Here is a 17,311-nt window from a genome sequence, read left to right as displayed (position 1 = left end):
GACTCTTCCAGCAAACTGTAGCCCAATTGCATTTACATACGCATCATGGAGTAAAGCATGATCTTCATTTGAAAGCCAGAACCACCAAGACCCTGTTAGGGCACAAGATTCTGCCACTTACGTTCCAGGAATATTTTATTCCATTTCACTCTTGGTTGTGGTTCCCGCTGGTGATTCTAGAAGGTGGACTCACATGCCAACAATGAAATATATCCAAATTACCCGGTAAGTATATCCAAAAGAGTTCCGTTTACTACTAGTTATGTGCTTTTTGAACCCCTTTGTTACTGGAGTATGCAAAAAACTTTGTTTTAAAATTTCTTTACCTATGAGACAAAACCACAGACAACATATTAGCCAGCCTTCAGAGGACCTTGGAAAAAATGTTTCTAATGTGCAGCGGAGGCGTGATGAAAACATGTGGTTGTGTTATGCACGCTTCTAGCCTCATCTGGCTGAGCTAAACGATGGCCTCGGGGACTTGAGATCATGGTGTTCAGTCCTGAGCAGTCCTTTGGTCTCTCTTTGAGAATGGACACAGGCTACTGGGAAACCTGAAGCTTCACCCTTGGCAAAAAAAGGCCTTGTTTTCCTAATTCTATTTTTTTTTTTCATTTCTCTTGAAGATTGGCCCTGAGTTAACCTCTGCTGCCAATCTTCCTCTTTTTTTTCCCTCCCCAAAGCCCCAGCACATAGTTGTATATCCCAGTTGTAGGTCCTTCTAGTTCTTCTATGTGGGACGCCACCACAGCATGGCCTGATGAGCAGTGTGTAGGTCTGCGCCCAGGATCCAAACCAGCAAACGCCGGGCCGCTGAAGCAGAGTGTGCAAACTTAACCACTCGGCCATGGGGCTGGCCCCCCAATTCTATTTTAAAACACATCCAGCTACATGGAGGGGACCAGTGTTTCATTTCAGCATCTGCAGAGCAAAGCTTTTACCTTGCTCTCGTGTACCTTCTGACCAAGACAATTGTACTCTTTACTGGTAACAAATATGTCAATTGCAGGCTCTGAATCATTTCTTTCAAATGTGTATTACAACTGTTCTCTCTCATCTTCATTAGACTCTTTTGGCAAAACTTCTGAGAAAGGCTTTAAGCAAAGAGGGGTCATCATTAAGAAGAAGAACAACAAACTGCCTAGTGTTCTTGATGCTCTGTAGACAAGTCTGAACAAACTGGACATGTGCTGTTCCTGGAGGAGAAAGCACAGCCAAGGTTTACTTAAAAAGCACAACCATTTGACTCAGGACAGTTTGTCAGTGAAGTACATGCATCTGTGGATCGAGGGTGACTGTTTGCCTGCTCCAGTTTTCAAGCGGAGCCTGCCTGAAGCAAGCGTATTTGAATGTTGCCTGATGTGTCAGGGCTCCTTTCCTTCCTGCCTTCCTTGCTGTGGCTACAATGAAGTCACAGTCAATCCAGATATCGTTGGGGTGGAGGGGAGTCCATCCGGCAGTGCAAAGGCAGAAATAAGTTGGTCACAGAGACAGATGGTGTTTAAACACTTGGAAACCCAGGGTGGTGTGGCGCAGGCATCCACAGGGAAGGAGATCCTTAGGAGGGTGTGGCAGCGAGGAGCCCTATGGCTTGAAAATAGTTGCAATTTCACTCAATAGCTGAGGCTGCCTCTGATGTCGCTCTGCCCGGAGCCCATGGACCACCTCGTGTGTACTCCAGGCAGCTGGATTTTACTCTCTCATACATGATTTGTGAAAAAAAAATTTTAAGATTCCAAGAAGGTTGCTGTGGCTAGAACTAAGCACAAGAAAAGTTCAAATTTCAAGAAGAGTGGGGAAATGTTTTTGCCAAAGAGCTAGGACTCTCAGAGATGTCTAACGGGGCATTAAAAAGATGAAGATGCCTAAATATGGAGGGTTCACAATGGCAAGCAGGGACAATTTCAACATCATAAAAACAGTACTTATAGTCAATTGGAACAGGCTGATACTATAAAAAGAGTCATAATTCCATGCTAATACTCAAAAGGAACAAATAATAGGAACTGTGCCCAAAAAAGCACATGAGTCTCTCTCTCTCTCTCTTTTTGCTGAGGAAGATTAGCCCTGATCTAACATCTGTTGCCAATCTTCCTCCTTTTGCTTGAGGAAGATTCACCTTGAGCTAACATCTGTGCCAATATTCCTCTATTTTGTATATGGGTGACATCAAATCAAGGTGGCCGATGAGCATTGTGGGTCTGTGCCCAGGAACTGAACCCGGGCTGCTGAAGTGGAGCACACCAAACTTAACCACTAGGCCACTGGGCCGGCCCCCAGCACATGAATTTCTAATGAAGTTTATAAGACATTCTGTTAATTGTTCAATGCAACTAATGTGAGTTCTCTACTCAAGGTTAGATTAACACTCAGGTTAACAATCAGAAATAAGAAGCAGATGTAGACAGGGGATAAAGCATGTTTAAAATATATAATGTCTATGGTTTGATCATTTTAAATTAAAGTGTTTTTGGTCATACAGAATTGAAGTGACCTAGAAACCAAGGTCAAATCTTTCAGAAGCTCAATCCAAGCTGAAGATGATGGGTGAAGAATAGCGTGTAGACCCACTCGGTCCACAGGGGAAAGGTGACCTGTGCCGGGGTGGGAGGGCTGGCAGATAGAGGGGCAAGGTGGCCCATGGGCATTGCCCGAACTTTGACTCCCAATGCCAACATGTGGCTGCTACTGTGGGCTTGACATTGTGCCTCGGGAAGAAATAGTCACAGAATTATTTATCCCCTTGAAGGATTTTTAAAAAATGATATTTCAAAATGATACAACTTTTTAATTCATCCTGAAAAATTGGAAATTATGAGACAGTTCCTTCCTACCTTATCTATCACACTCCTAACAGTAATTGTGGTCAGACCTTCAAATGGCACTGTAAATAGCAAGCTGGAACCTTGCAAAACTCTGAAAGTCTCATAGGTGCAGGCTCTCCCCACATCCTCCTGCTATTGTGGACAGACTCAGGGAGGGGGAGCACAGGTGCTGGTCCATGTTGGGGCCCAGGGCAGGACACCCCAAAATATCCCACAACGGCACACTGATTATTTTGAATTAAAGTTGCTTCAGAAACAAAAAGGGCATTCTGACCCTCCTGGCTCTGTTCCCCCTGAAAGCAGGAAATACATCTCCCACATGGAAGATGCTCGTCCTGTATCCTTATCACCAGAGCTGGGAATTCAGGGCCAAGATGTCTGTATAAACAAACCTTGCTAATTTACTACCTCAAGTGTAAACTCTGCTTAAATCTCTAATTACACACTTGGCATCTAAGTTTCTTTGTCCTATCATTCCTCACAAATTTGTTGTTTCTTTGCATAAAAGATGTATATACTGCCTGCTTTGTTTCCTCTCCAAGCATCATTTCTCTATGATTTCCAGTACATACATATTAAGTGGGGTTTTTCTCCTGTTAATCTGGTCCTTTGTCAATTTTATTATTAGTCTGGCTGTAAGAACACCAGATGGGTAGAAAGGGGATTTTCCCCTATGCTGACATCAGTGCAGGGTATGGGCCCCAGCCCAGAGACACCTGGTGAAGCCCATTGTCCTGTGACTATACAGCACGCCACTGAGGAAGTCCAAATAGTTGCCTGATCGTTGAATTGGAAGATAACAGACAGGTGCATGTAAAACAATATTTCTTCTTCTTTTTTTTTTTTAACAAAATTTGAGGGAATCACTTGATGATTATCCACAGATTATAATTAGCCAAAAGGCTAATGAAAAAGCACAAACCCTCTAAACATCTGTGACTGGTCAGGGAGGGGAAAAATAAGGTGAAGAACCTATGACCCAAAACAAGGACATGGAGAAATATTATCTAGGGACTTGGGAAATAACACTCACGACCCATTGTCACATGGACATCTGGAATTGGGGGGTTCTAGAAGATTTTTCCTTTTCCAGTGTGGTCCCCGTGGACCCCCTGCTCCTGACATGGTTCCTGTTGTTCAAAGCTGGAGACACAACCCACTGTGTCTGGACCAGACCACTGGTGTTCCAGGGCCCAAACTAAAGGCTGGTCTCTTGGGATGAGACAGACAGATTTCCAGGACAAATGAGACTCGGGCTGACTCATCCACCCCAAAGGCTGATGTGAAATCTTGTTCTATGTTGGGGTTTTTTTTTTTTTTTTTTTTTTTGAGGAAGATTAGCCCTGAGCTAACATCTGCTGCCAATCCTCCTCTTTTTGCTGAGGAAGACTGGCCCTGCGCTAACATCCATGCCCATCTTCCTCTACTTTATATGTGGAAAGCCTATCACAGCAGGGCTTGCCAAGTGGTGCCATGTCCACACCTGGAATCCGAACCAGCGAACCCTGGGCCGCTGAGAAGCAGAACGTGAAAACTTAACTGCTGCGCCACCGGGCCGGCCCCTATGTCGATTTTGTTCTAAAGGACAGTCGTGCAATATTAGACCACCCTATCCATGGGAAAAAACTAGGTAATTCTAATTTTTGGTGCAGGAATCTGGTTAATTTAGTTAAAGTAGCATATTTTCTGCCAGTACCTCTGTACCTACATTAATGGTGGGTTAAAGGAAAATGGTGCACCTGGTAACAACAAAAAATCAATGCCACAGAAATACAGTGAAGGAATTATTGGCCCATCTGATGGGGACAGTGAAAAATGTTCTTGCCTGGATTTTGTTGGGTCATTACAGGATTAATCATCATTTTGGGGCTGCACAACCAGACCCTCCCCCACATACTTTTATTTTGGGGCTGCACAGCCAGACCCTCACCCGCATACTTTTATTTTGTCTTGGGTAGATGAAGGCCAAAATCAAGGGATACTGTGCCTCGAGAAATCTCTTACCTGCTTCCATCCATTGATCCATCCATCAACCCAATCATCTGCCATTAATTCATTTAGCAGTCATTACTTGACCATCTGTTACGTGCCAGACACAGTTTTAGGTACTGGGGATTCAGTTAGTGAAGAAGATAGGAAGACCTTTTGTTCTTAGAAAACTTAAATTCTAGTTGGGGGAGACAGACTAGAAACAAATAAATGAACGATTGAAGGAATTTCAGAAGGAAATAGTCACACAGGGTGATGGGGTACAGAAAAACGCCATGCATCCCCCCAGGGCTAATTTAGCTTAAGTAATTGTGTAATAATCTTTCCTTCTTTCCTCAAATAAAGCATATTAATACATTTATACCATGGTTCCTGAATGAGTGTATAATCCCTTCTTTTTTTCCTGTAGAGGAAGGATTAATAATATGCGTAAATTCTTTTAGTTGATGTTCTTCTCTTAGGAACTTTTCTGGCTCCTAGTTACCATGCTCCTTCCCCAATCTATTTAGGGAGAGATTTGTGTCTTAGTTTCAGGCTCTGATCTTGTCCATTAAGATTTATTGACATTAAACTCCAAGGAGGCTGTTAGTGAATTTCTTGATCAGGCTACAACTTCTGTCTCCTTAACTTTCAATTGCTGGAGTGGAGTGGCCCCCAAATTTTCGAATTCCCACTAAGCAGTGGGCACACTCTTCTATTTGTCTGCCTCTAGTGGGAGCAACAGCTCAGGGCCCCACACCTGTTGTCAGTCTTGTAATTTCCCAATCCCCATGCAGAAGGCTGAAGCAATGCAAATAATATTGAGATATTGTTTGAGCATCGCCTTTAGTCAGGAAAAACGAGTAGGTGAAGTCCTTTAACCCACCTCAGAGTCTCCATGTCAGGACATTTCCATCCCACTGGGAGCAAAAGAATCAAGGAGCAGTCTGGGCAGAGATGAGTGGGAAACCCAATTCGCAGCAAATCTAAACTGTTCTAATATCCACTTATCTGTACCCCAAAAACTTTGAGGAGTGACTCACATATTCTCCGTGTGTGTGTGTGTGTGTGTGTGACTATGTGGTGGCCTTTCCACACAATAGCAAGAAACACACTCCAGGAAACATCTCATCTACTAATTCTGGAAAAAATGCAGATTTCATCTTTGAAAAAGAAATGAGCTTAGAAAATATAACCACACATTAAAAAGATTTCCAAATTCAAGACCAAGTGAGAAACCTGAGATATCATAGCAAACGTTTCCTTTTAACAGAGTTCCCCCCACCAAAGGGGAGAAAACTTAAGACAATCTCTAATTCATGTTCTCTCCAAGTTTCTAGAAGACAATGAAGTCATGAAAAGGGAAAACATTTGTTAATAGATATGTTACTTTTAGAAGAAAAATATCTGGAAAAGCCACAGAGACAACAAAGAGCAGATTGAGTGTTAGAGACCCAAATTAGTGAATTTGAAGATGAGCTTGAGAAATTCTGCTAGAATGCAAAGATGAATATGGTGAGTGAAAAGATAAAAGACAAGGGAAGCAGATAACAGTAGATGCAATAAGCAAACATAGAAGGGTAATATTTGATATTAAATTTCCTTGTGTTTTACCCTATGCTTCACGCCCCACCTGAGTTCCCCAGAAAGCAGAGTAGTTGGTCCAGGAATAGAATCTGGGGAAGCTGGGAGGATGGGGAGAGGGAAGTGAGCAGAGCCAGATAAGGACGCATTATTTCCGTGATATCCTGAGATAGCTGGTCAAGATTCAAGCACTGAACACCCCCTAGAAGGTGGGGCGTTCCATCAATACCCTCCAATTTAGATCAAATACATTCTGGTTGAATTATCTAACTGTGGAAAACAAGACCACTTGAAATACTAGAAGATGAGATAGGTCAACATTTATGTAATTTTGGTTTGGGCAAGACCTTCTAAACATAATACCAATTAAGAAACCATAAAGGAAAACACATATAGATTTGTCCGCTTACGTTTCAAAAAATTTTCTATATATGAAAAATACCAAATAAAAAACTAAAAGGTCATGATCAGCTCCAAGAAACAATTAGAGGTTTCCATGCCAGTCAAAAAGTTAATATTCTTGGGACCAGCCTGGTTGCACAGTGGTTAAGTTCACATGTTCTGCTTCAGTGCCCTGGGGTTTGCTGGTTCGGATCTCAGGTGTGGACCTATGCACCACAAGTCAAGCTGTGCTGTGGCAGCATCCTGCATATAAAGTAGAGGAAGATGGGCATGGATGTTAGCTCAGGGCCAGCCTTCTTCAGCAAAAAAAAAAAGAGAGGAAGATTGGTGGCAGATGTTAGCTCAGGGCTAATCTTCCTCAAAAAAAAAAAAAGTTAATATTCTTAATATATAAAAGGCTCTTATCTATTCATAAGAAAAAATGGGATATCCCAAAAGGAAAATGGGCAGAGGTTAAAAATAATCACTTCATAATAAAAAGAAAATTGCCAACGAACATGAAAACATGTTCAACCTCATTACTCAAAGAAATGCAGATACAATAGCCATAAGATAATGTCTTTTGCTGATCAACTTTGTAAAACCGTGTGTGTGAGTGATGCTGGTGTGTGTGTTGGTGTGTGTGTGCAAGAGAGAGAGAGAAAGAAAGAGAGGGAATTGTGTGTGGCAATGAAGATATGCAAAAGTGACACTCTCCAGTAGTATGTTGGTGATATCAATTTGTAATACATTCTGAAGGACAATTTGATGTATATAGCAGAAGTCTTAAAATTTGCATCACATAGCTATTTAATGGAAAAATCTGTTAATCTCCATACCATCCACGGTCTTAACCACTTCTCTCTCCTGCCTCAGAAATTGACTGGAGTTGCAGACACAGAGGAACAGCAGTAAGGGCAATTCAAGTGTCTGTCTCAGGCCTTCCTAACTTCTGACACTGTCTTTCTCTGCATCTTCTACTCTCTTATTAACCACAGCACAGCGATTTACCTAGTTGGTTCCTTTAAGAACCCTGTTTAATGGGTCTAATGGGACTTCATTTCATCAGAGACACTTGGCCTTTGTCAATCCCCCATTCTCTGGGATGCTTTAGAAAGAACCACTCCGCTGGTCGAAGCTGGCCGAGATCCAGAGCCAAATTTAAAAGAAGGGAGGAGAATCTCTTTAGAGTTTCCCTCCGTCGTCTCGTTAAGTTAATTACTGCCCCTGCTGCGCCTCCCGCTGACCATCATCCTCTTGTTGAGCTGAGATAATGATGTGTCCGTGTCTGACCTGGGGTGGTCATTTCCTACTTAGGAAAATTAGAGGCAGCCAGGCTTGGCTTCCGAGGCGGCCGCTGAAAGCGCCGGTAGCAGGTTTCCTTTGAAGACCCAGGCGTGGACGTTTTCCTGGCCTCCCAACTCACTCCGACTGAAAGAAAAGCGACCTACATTGAGGGCTGTGAGAAAACATTTTTGCGCATTTTGTACCAACTCTTGATGATGAGGACCCTAAACTGAGAAGCCGTGGGAGCAGGTGGAAACTTGGAACTCTGTCTCCTGGTTGTGAGGTCCTGAGTGCGAGGATCCCAACCAGGGGACAGGGGACAAGGGACATGGGATTATGGGGACCATTTCCCAGGGTGGGAACAGCCTCTGAGACCAGAGCTGGCCGACATCCTAGTTATGTCTGATGGAAGGTGTTCAGAGTCTAAATGGTTTTTGTACAAGGATCATTGTAAACACACATTTACACAAGCAAATACTGTAAAATAAAATTAGAATGAGCATGTTTGTGGCTTCTACAGGTATGATAGTGTGGGGACCTGAAATTGGCCACCCCAAGATATGTCTCTTTGGCATCAGGATTATTTGAGGCTGATTGCTTTTGATAAACTGGGACAGGGAAGGAGGCTCTGAGGAATGGAACTTGCCCTTTGTTAGGACACATTTACATTTGTAAGGTAAATCTCTATCTGTAAAAGGTGGCTCCCTCTCTGTACCAGGAAGAAGAAAGGCGATGACCTTCTCTCTAGAAACTCTTAATCAATACCAAAGGCAAGGACCTAAATCTGCATTTTATGGTGCTTGTCTGGTAACCTCCTGTAACTGACTTCCCTCCCACTCCCAACGTTGGCATTTCTTTAAGGATTAAGCATCTTTCCTTAGGCTAGGAACTGATTGCTGAGCTCACCTGTGACCGCCCAGCTCAAGACAATCGACTTGCCTCCTGCTACGCCCACCGAGATAGCAGACCCACTACCTGCTCTGTCCATCAAGCACTGTGCCGACAGGGCAATCTTGTGACTATTGTGGGAGGGATGTTTCAATCACATGTGAAACATCCTGTTTGGGGGTATATAACCACTATGTGCACCCCACTTCTTCGGTGCCCTTTCTTCCTTCGGGAAGAAAGGCCCTGGGCCATGGTTCCTCATAAAGCTTTGTTTAATTTTCTCTTGCTATTCTGTCTCATGTGAATTTAATTCGTTCTCCGGCCAGACGAACCCCCATTTGGGAAGAGGAAATGTCTTCCTCCCCTACAATAGGAAACTAAAGAAAAATATGATTTATTAAAACTTTTAAAAATAAAAAAGTCTCTGCCTTTTCTGGAGCATGTTTTTTAAGGATACAAAATGATTCTTTACAAGGACTATGGTATTAAATGGAAAGGCCATCATCTCAGTCACACACACAAAAATGTGCCCATCTAGAAACTGGAACCCTTGTGCACTGTTGGTGGGAATGTAAAATGGTGCAGTTGCTGTGGAAAAGAGTATGGTGGGTCCTCAAAAAATTAAAAACAGAATTACCGTATGATCCAGCAATTCCACTTCTGGGTATACGCACAAAAGAGTTGAAAACAAGGTCTTGAAGAGATATGTGTATGTCCATGTTCATAGCACCATTATTCACAACAGCTAAAAGAGGACGCAACCCAGTGATGGGTGAGTGATAAACTAAATGTGGTAAATACATACAATGGAATATTACTCAGCCTTAAAAAGAAAGGAAATTCTGACATTTGGATGACAATGTGGATGACCCCTGAAGACATCATGCTAAGCAAAATAAGCCAGTCTCAAAAAGACAAATACTGTGTGATTCTGCTTATGTGAGGTACCTAGAGTAGACAAACTCATAGACAGAAAGTAGAAGGGTGGATACCAGGGGCTGGGGGAGGGGAAATGGGGAGTTCGAGTTTAACGGGTAGAGTTTCAGTTTGGGAAGATGAAAAAGTCCTGGAGATGGATGGTGGTGATGATTGCACAACAATGTGAATGTACTTGGGGCCCCTGAACTTAAAAATGGTTAAGATGGTAAATTATGTGTATTTTACCACAATTAAAAAAATGTGTGCAGTAAATACACCACAGCGCTCAGGCGAGTTTTCTCCATGCATAGTAAGACAGTCTCAAGGAACAGAGTTAGGTTATCTCCCACACATTGGCCTCCCATCTGGTGGGATGTCTTCCTTGGCTGCCAGACTGGGCCAGGCCTCCCCTGACACTTGAAGGCTTCTCCTTCTGGGCTGCCGTTCATCAAGCACGTTCTCTGTGTCAGTCAATGGGCTGGGTGAGTGTATTCCATTCGCCATTATTACCCTGGAACTCTAACTCCTTGTTTAATGTTTTCTCTTCTGCTACAATACGAACTCCATACTCCAGGAATAGCATCTCCTTGTTCCATGCTGAATCTCTATGCCCAGTACAGAACTTGCACATAGTAGACACTTAATAAATATTGGTCGGGAGCCGGCCCCATGGCCCAGTGGTTAAGTTCGCGTGCTCTGCTTCAGCGGCCCAGGGTTTCGCGAGTTCAGATCCTGGGCGTGGAAATGGCACCACTCATCAGGCCATGCTGAGGTGGCATCCCACAGGCCACAACTAGAAGGACCCACAACTGAAAAGTACACAACTATGTACTGGGGGGCTTTGGGAGAAAAAGGAAAAAAATTAAAAAAAACAAGTATTGGTCAAATGAACACTACTGTGAATGTCAATAAAATGTTTATTTTTGCTTCTACCCCATACATTTTAATACTTTTTTTCTTGCACATGGATGATTGGCAGAGCCTTTTCAGTAAGACTTATGGACAACATTGAGATTAGCGGTTCTAAAAGCAGAAACTCTTCAGATTATTCATGGCAAATCCCATTTAGCCACTCTTGGTACTGTCAGAATCCCCAACCTGCATCTCTAGTAGGTTCTGCTATTTTGTTTTGTTTTTTTTTTTTGAGGAAGATTAGCCCTGAGCTAACATCTGCTGCCAGTCCTCCTCTTTTTGCTGAGGAAGACTGGCCCTGAGCTAACATCTGTGCCCATCTTCCTCTACTTTATATGTGGGACGCCTACCACAGCATGGCTTGCCAGGTGGTGCCATGTCCACACCCAGGATACAAACCGATGAACCCCGGGCTGCTGAAGCGGAACGTGTGCACTTAACCACTGCGCCACCAGGCCGGCCCCAGTTCTGATGTTTTTAAACACTGACTCTGCTGTTTCTTCAGGCTTCCCAGGACCTTAACAAATAGGAAATGACCATCAATGTCCTGCCAGATGTTTTCCTTATCCCAAAAGAGAAAAGGCTCAAACCTTGTATTGCGTGATGGCCAAAGGTAGGGTGTCTTGATTTAGATTGATTCCCAGAGGGTGCCACGAAGTCTGGGGTTCAGCAAGGGTCTGTGGGTCAAGCAGAATTTCTTTCTTCCTGTGCATTTCTTTTACTTTACTTTTGGAGCTGCTCCATTTGATCTCATTCTGGAGACAGCTGACTCTCATAGCCACGGACTAGCCCTGCCATACATGAAACATTCAAGGGGGTTTATCTTATTGTGGCTTTAACCCCAGAATCAGCTGTCAGAATATTTGTTAGTTTACTTAATCAAAGCTGGCCACTTAAAACTTTGCTAGCTAACGCTTGCTTTTTTAGTTTCTGAGCTTAGCGAGAAATATTCTTGCCTTCTTGTTTAATCTCATTGACATGGCCAGGTTGCAACATGTGAGTGTTCCTTTCTGTTCCAAATACTAGAACTTTTGTTTTTTAAAAGTATGTCAGAGAAAGACGATATGCTATTCTAAGTCACACTTTCAAGTAATCATTACCAGATTTTTATTATCATCATCTAGTTTCAAAGAATAAAAACAAACAGTCCATTTAATCCAATTTTTAAGGATTATTGGGTCAACTGAATTAACGTTGTTTTCTAACGTGTCAAAAGAGGTTGAATTTTCAACAACCAAAGAAACTTCAAGTACATTCATGTGTTTCTTTTTCAGGATAAACATTTATTAAGTGACTATAGTTTGTTTGCTTTCATAGAATAGGAGCTGGCAAGATGTTTTCTGGGCTACTAACTGGCTTGATTAGTAATTAAAGTATATTTTATCCTGATTAGGAAAGTACATTTTCCTTTAACAAAATGCAATGGAATGGTAGCTACTTGCTACAATTACTGGCTCAATCATGGTCAAAAAAGACTCAGAATTATGTATAAAATGATTAAATATAAGCTACAAAGCTTATAACCTGAAAAATAGAGCTTCAGGGATTCCAAACCCCAAATGATGAATTATTACAGAAAAATAAACTTCGTAAGTAACAGTGAATTAAAAACGAAGTCTTTTTCCTCTGCTTTAAATGTGTTATATTTTTCTGAGCATAAATAAATGCGATACAGGAAGATTTCCACTTCTGGCTGTTTGGAATAGAGAATTAGAAAAAGAACCACAGAATAAACTCAAAGTAAGAAAAATGGAGAGAAAGATAAGAGCAGAAAATAAGGAACTATAAAACAGAGATGTAAAGAAAGTCGAGATGTGTACACACGTGTGTGTATGTCTGTGTGTGTCTCCTTGTATGTGTCTGTGATAAACACTAAAAGGAAGGAAATGAGATAGACACAATCTGGAATAGTTGTTACCCTTGGTGTGATGGAGTGCGGGCCAGGGATGGGTTAAGGAAGGAAATCTTTATTGGCGACCCACGTCTCACATATGTGCTTTTATATGCATCAAATATTGTTGAACAGATATATATATAAGATATATATATATTTTAAAGATTTGCACCTGAGCTAACATCTGTTGCCAATCTTCTTTTTTTGTTTTCATTCTTCCCCCAAAGACCCCCAGAACATAGTTGTATATTCTAGTTGTAGCTCCTTTTGTCTCTGCTATGTGGGATGCTGCCTCAGCATGGCTTGATGAACGGTGCTAGGTCCACACCCAGGATCCAAACTGGTGAAGCTCTGGGCTGCCAAAGTGGAACACACGAACTGAACCACTCGGCCATGGGACGGGCCCCTGAACAAATATTTAAAAAAAAAATACATGCATTATATAAAATGAGGGAAATGACAAAAGTATGAAAAAGAAAATTAGGGGCTGGCCCAGTGGCGCAGTGGTTAAGTTCGCACATTCCGATTTGGCGGCCCGGGGTTTGCCGGTTCAGATCCTGGGTTTGGACATGGCACCGCTTGGCAAGCCATGCTGTGGTAGGCGTCCCACATATAAAGTAGAGGAAGATGGGCACAGATGTTAGCTCAGGGCCAGTCTTCCTCAGCAAAAAGAGGAGGAATGGCTGCAGTTAGCTCAGGACTAATCTTCCTCAAAAAAAAAAAAAAGAAAATTAAAAATTACCTACCCCTACTTTCAATCTTTATTCCTCTTTTAACCAATTTAGATGAAACTGTTTCCAAAAATCTCATATTTTTTCTTGCTTTCTGAAAGAGTGCTTTTAATGTACTTGAAGCTGTTTTAATGATTTCTGGTTATTTTGTGTACAAAAATTACTGTATCATGCTCTAAGATGCTGATAGCCCCAGGGCCGACAGAGTTGCCCCTGGATATTTGCTGCCATATGAAATGTCCCCAGGCCGCTGAGCATTTGGGATTAGTTTCTAGTTTGTTTTCTGTTAGATTCTTACGGGATAATTCTCATTGCTATACTCTTCTTAAACTCCTCATTTAACCGCTGGTTCCATATCTAATCAGCTGTCACATTTTTTTTCCTCCTAAACCTCTGTCTCATCTACCCCCTCCTCCCGACCCCCTTCAGGCCCAACGCTTGGCTGCTCCCAGCCTCCTCTCTCTCCCTTCCCGACTCTCTTCCCACAATGTCAAGGGCAAGGTCGTGCAGGCCTGGCTGCTCTCTCTGCCTTTCCCCCTCCCGCACGCACTGAACCTCAACCACACAGGGCATTGCTCCCCGGACCTGCTGCTGTCTCTGCGTAGAACACACTTTCTCCTCCATGTGCCTGCCAAATCCTGCTGATTCCTAGGATTATAGCTAAGTGTCAGCTCTCCAGGGACACCTGCCCCCACTCAGCAAGCAAGACCCAGCTCTGACTTTGTGAGCCCGTGCGTTTCCTTCCTGTTTGTTCCACACTGTGCTGTCATTACTAGGTTACTTCCTTTATCCGTCACCGTGCCCCGCCTCAACAAAACCCATATGCATCTTGTTCATCTTGTCCCAGTGCCTAGTGTGATGCTGGCTTTAGTATTCGATAGGCAATCCCACTGACTAGAGAGGGTCCTGCCCACTTTGGACACCATGGTTAGTAGTCTGAGGTTAGCACTGATGTTAAGGGACGTCACACGCACACACAGCTCCAATCACAGCACCGTAGTCTGTTGTGTTCAGATAGTGATCCTCGCTAAGTTGCGAGCTCCAGGGGTTCAAGGACATGGCTTCACTCCTCCTGGTATCCCCGACCTAGTGGTTTGGGCTGACATGAAAAAAGTCGCTGAACATTGGTTTTTTGGGGAAATACTTGGTGACAGTCCACAAGTTTTCCTGGGGAGGAGAGACGACTTAGAAAATATGCAAGCACCATGCAAATATAGGTTTTTTCAGAATTCTTCTCCTGATCAAGATCTAAAGATAATAAACATTTTAGTCCTTGGCAGTAAGATCCCACTGAGAAACGCTGTCTATAGGAACCCCCTGGACGTCTACATGGACATCTAAATGTCTGGACCTGGGAAGAGAGTTCTGGGCTGGAGGGATTGACTTAGGAATCCTACCCCGGCATCTGGTGTTTGGAGGCACTTCTTTTTAGGAGCCTCTGGGCACACAAGTGCTTAATGATTGAAGGCCAATGCGCTGGGATGGAGACCACTAGTTCCCATAACACAGACAGACTGGGCTCCAGGATTAATGTCCCCTGCCCCCACATGGTGCTCCACAGTCCTAAGATCCAGGGTCATGGAGCACATATCTTTCAATTAGGGCCCAGAAGGGAGATTGCTTGGCATCAAAGGGCCCTGGATTAGCCAAGCCGGGTAGGCGTGGGGAGCGAGGGGAGGCAGCCTAGGGACAAGGGAACCCAGAAGTTGCAGGCCTCAGTTTTGCCAGGACCAGTCCTGATAGAGGTGGTGTCCTTGTGTGCTCTACGCTCGAGGACAAGCATTCGTGGCACAAGATTTGTTATATCCTAGTCTAGGCAAGGGAGACGGAGAGTGAGGGAACGTTGACGTCACACAAACCTGAAAATGACAGCAGCCGGAGAGGTGAGGGGTGAGTACATCTCTTCCTCCACATCTTCCTGCCTTGAAGAAATTGTTGCCAGAGACATCTAAATGTAAACTTGAGCTCAAGACCCATTTGTCTGATATCATAAAGTGGAATCACACTGTTTTGGAAAAGACGTCTTTGCCAAGTCACTTTTACTTTTTTTTTAAAGATTGACACCTGAGCTAACATCTGTTGCCAATCTTCTTGTTTTTTCCTTCTTCTTCTTCCTCTCCTCAAAGCCCCCATAGTTGTATATTATAGTTGTATATTCCAGCTGTAGGTCCTTCTGGCTGTGGCATGTGGGACGCCACTTCAGTGTGGCCTGATGAGCGGTGCCATGTCTGTGCCCAGGATCCAAACCGGTGAAACTCTGGGCCACCGAAGCAGAGCACACAAACTTAGCCACTGGGCCACGGGGCCAGCCCCAACCCCAGTCACTTCTGATTCCAGAGCTTAGTAGGGCTCACTCAGGTTCGAAGTTTCAGAGTCCTTGTTAATCATGGATCTTGTGCTAGGATCTGCCAAACAAGGAAACGGGAAGAGAATTCAAATTCTTGGGGCGAAGTCAAGGTAGTGTTTTATACACACAGTCCTATTCATTGAGGCTTGCATGAGAGAAATAAAGAAAAGTCCATGTTTTGTTGAAAACATCAGCATCGGGTTCAGGAGAGGCTCACAAAATCAGCCTCTCCCTAACTTGACGCGCAGGATTCCCTCTCTGCAATGGTTAATTTCATGTGTCAACTTCTCTGGGCCCCCGGGTGCCCAGATTCAACATAATTTCTGGACATGTCTTGAGGGTGTTTCCGGATGCGATTAGCATTTGAATTGATGGTCTCGGTAAAGTAGATGCCCCGCTCCCCAGTGTAGGTGGGCATCATCCAATCCGTTGAGGACCCTAATGGAACAAGAAACAGAGGAAGGGAGGATTCATTCCACGGCTGCCACCCTCCCTTCCTGTCTTCCTGTTGAGCTGGGACATCTGTGTTCTGCTCTTGGATTAGGAGTCACAGCATCGGTGCCCCTGATTCTCAGGACTTCAGACTTGGACTGAAGGACACCACTGGCTTTCCCGGGTCTCTAGCTTGCAGACAGCAGACTGTGGGACTTCTCAGCTGTCATAACCGTGTAAGCCAAAATTTCCTTTCATGTGTATCTATCTCCTATTGCTTCTGTTTTTCTGGAGAACCCTGACCAATACACCTTCCTTCTGTAAAACCAGCTGACGGACCCTCAGCTCCTGCTAGGTGGCCACATTCTAGTGTGCTCACCATCTGCATCTACTAGTTGAGTTACAGGCAGACCAAGAGTCAGTCAGCTTTGTTCCCAAATCTGTTTCTTCTCCTTGAACTTGGTACTGTAATTACCTAATTTGATGACACTATGTAACTCGATGAAATACGAATGTAAAAATGAGTTGCATTTGTATTGTAATTTAATTAATGCAAATTAAATGCTTTCTTGATATCCAATAAAAATCAGTCACGAAGAACGTTGTTTAAATGAGGGCAAGTCAAATGTAAAATAAAAACTTCTGTAAAAGTCTGAGATTTTGGATTCAGGTTGTTTCCAAGTATTTTGAGTTCTGGCTCTGCTTTAAAGAAACCATAATTACAAAATAAACAATGCATTAGGAACGTGGTTGATGCAGCAAAGAGCACAAAGAATTCCTACCAGGAGACCCATATTTGAAGAAAAGATCTTTGTTCCTCATTAAAGACAAATAAACACATTTTTTTTTGTTTTGGATTAAATTAACATTCTTTTTGAGAAATGGAGCCCTAGGGAACAGGCATTCTACTGGGCATGTTTTGAACAATACCAAGAGAGTGGTCTGCGGCCCTTCCAGTCACAAGTCACCTCTCAGAGTCTGCGTGGCCAGCCCCTTTCTTTTTCTTGAGAGGGTTGGGGCCTGCTGGGATCAACACATCCTGAGGCCTCTGGCTCCCAGGAGATGGGCAGCCCAGCCACCTTGGGGCTGTAGGGAGGGATCCACAAGGAGGCCACGTCCACAGAGCACTGAGCATGGCCCACGC

This window comes from Equus asinus, chromosome 1, assembly GCF_041296235.1.
Source record: "Equus asinus isolate D_3611 breed Donkey chromosome 1, EquAss-T2T_v2, whole genome shotgun sequence".
NCBI lineage: Eukaryota > Metazoa > Chordata > Mammalia > Perissodactyla > Equidae > Equus > Equus asinus.
This window is presented reverse-complemented; position numbering follows the sequence as displayed.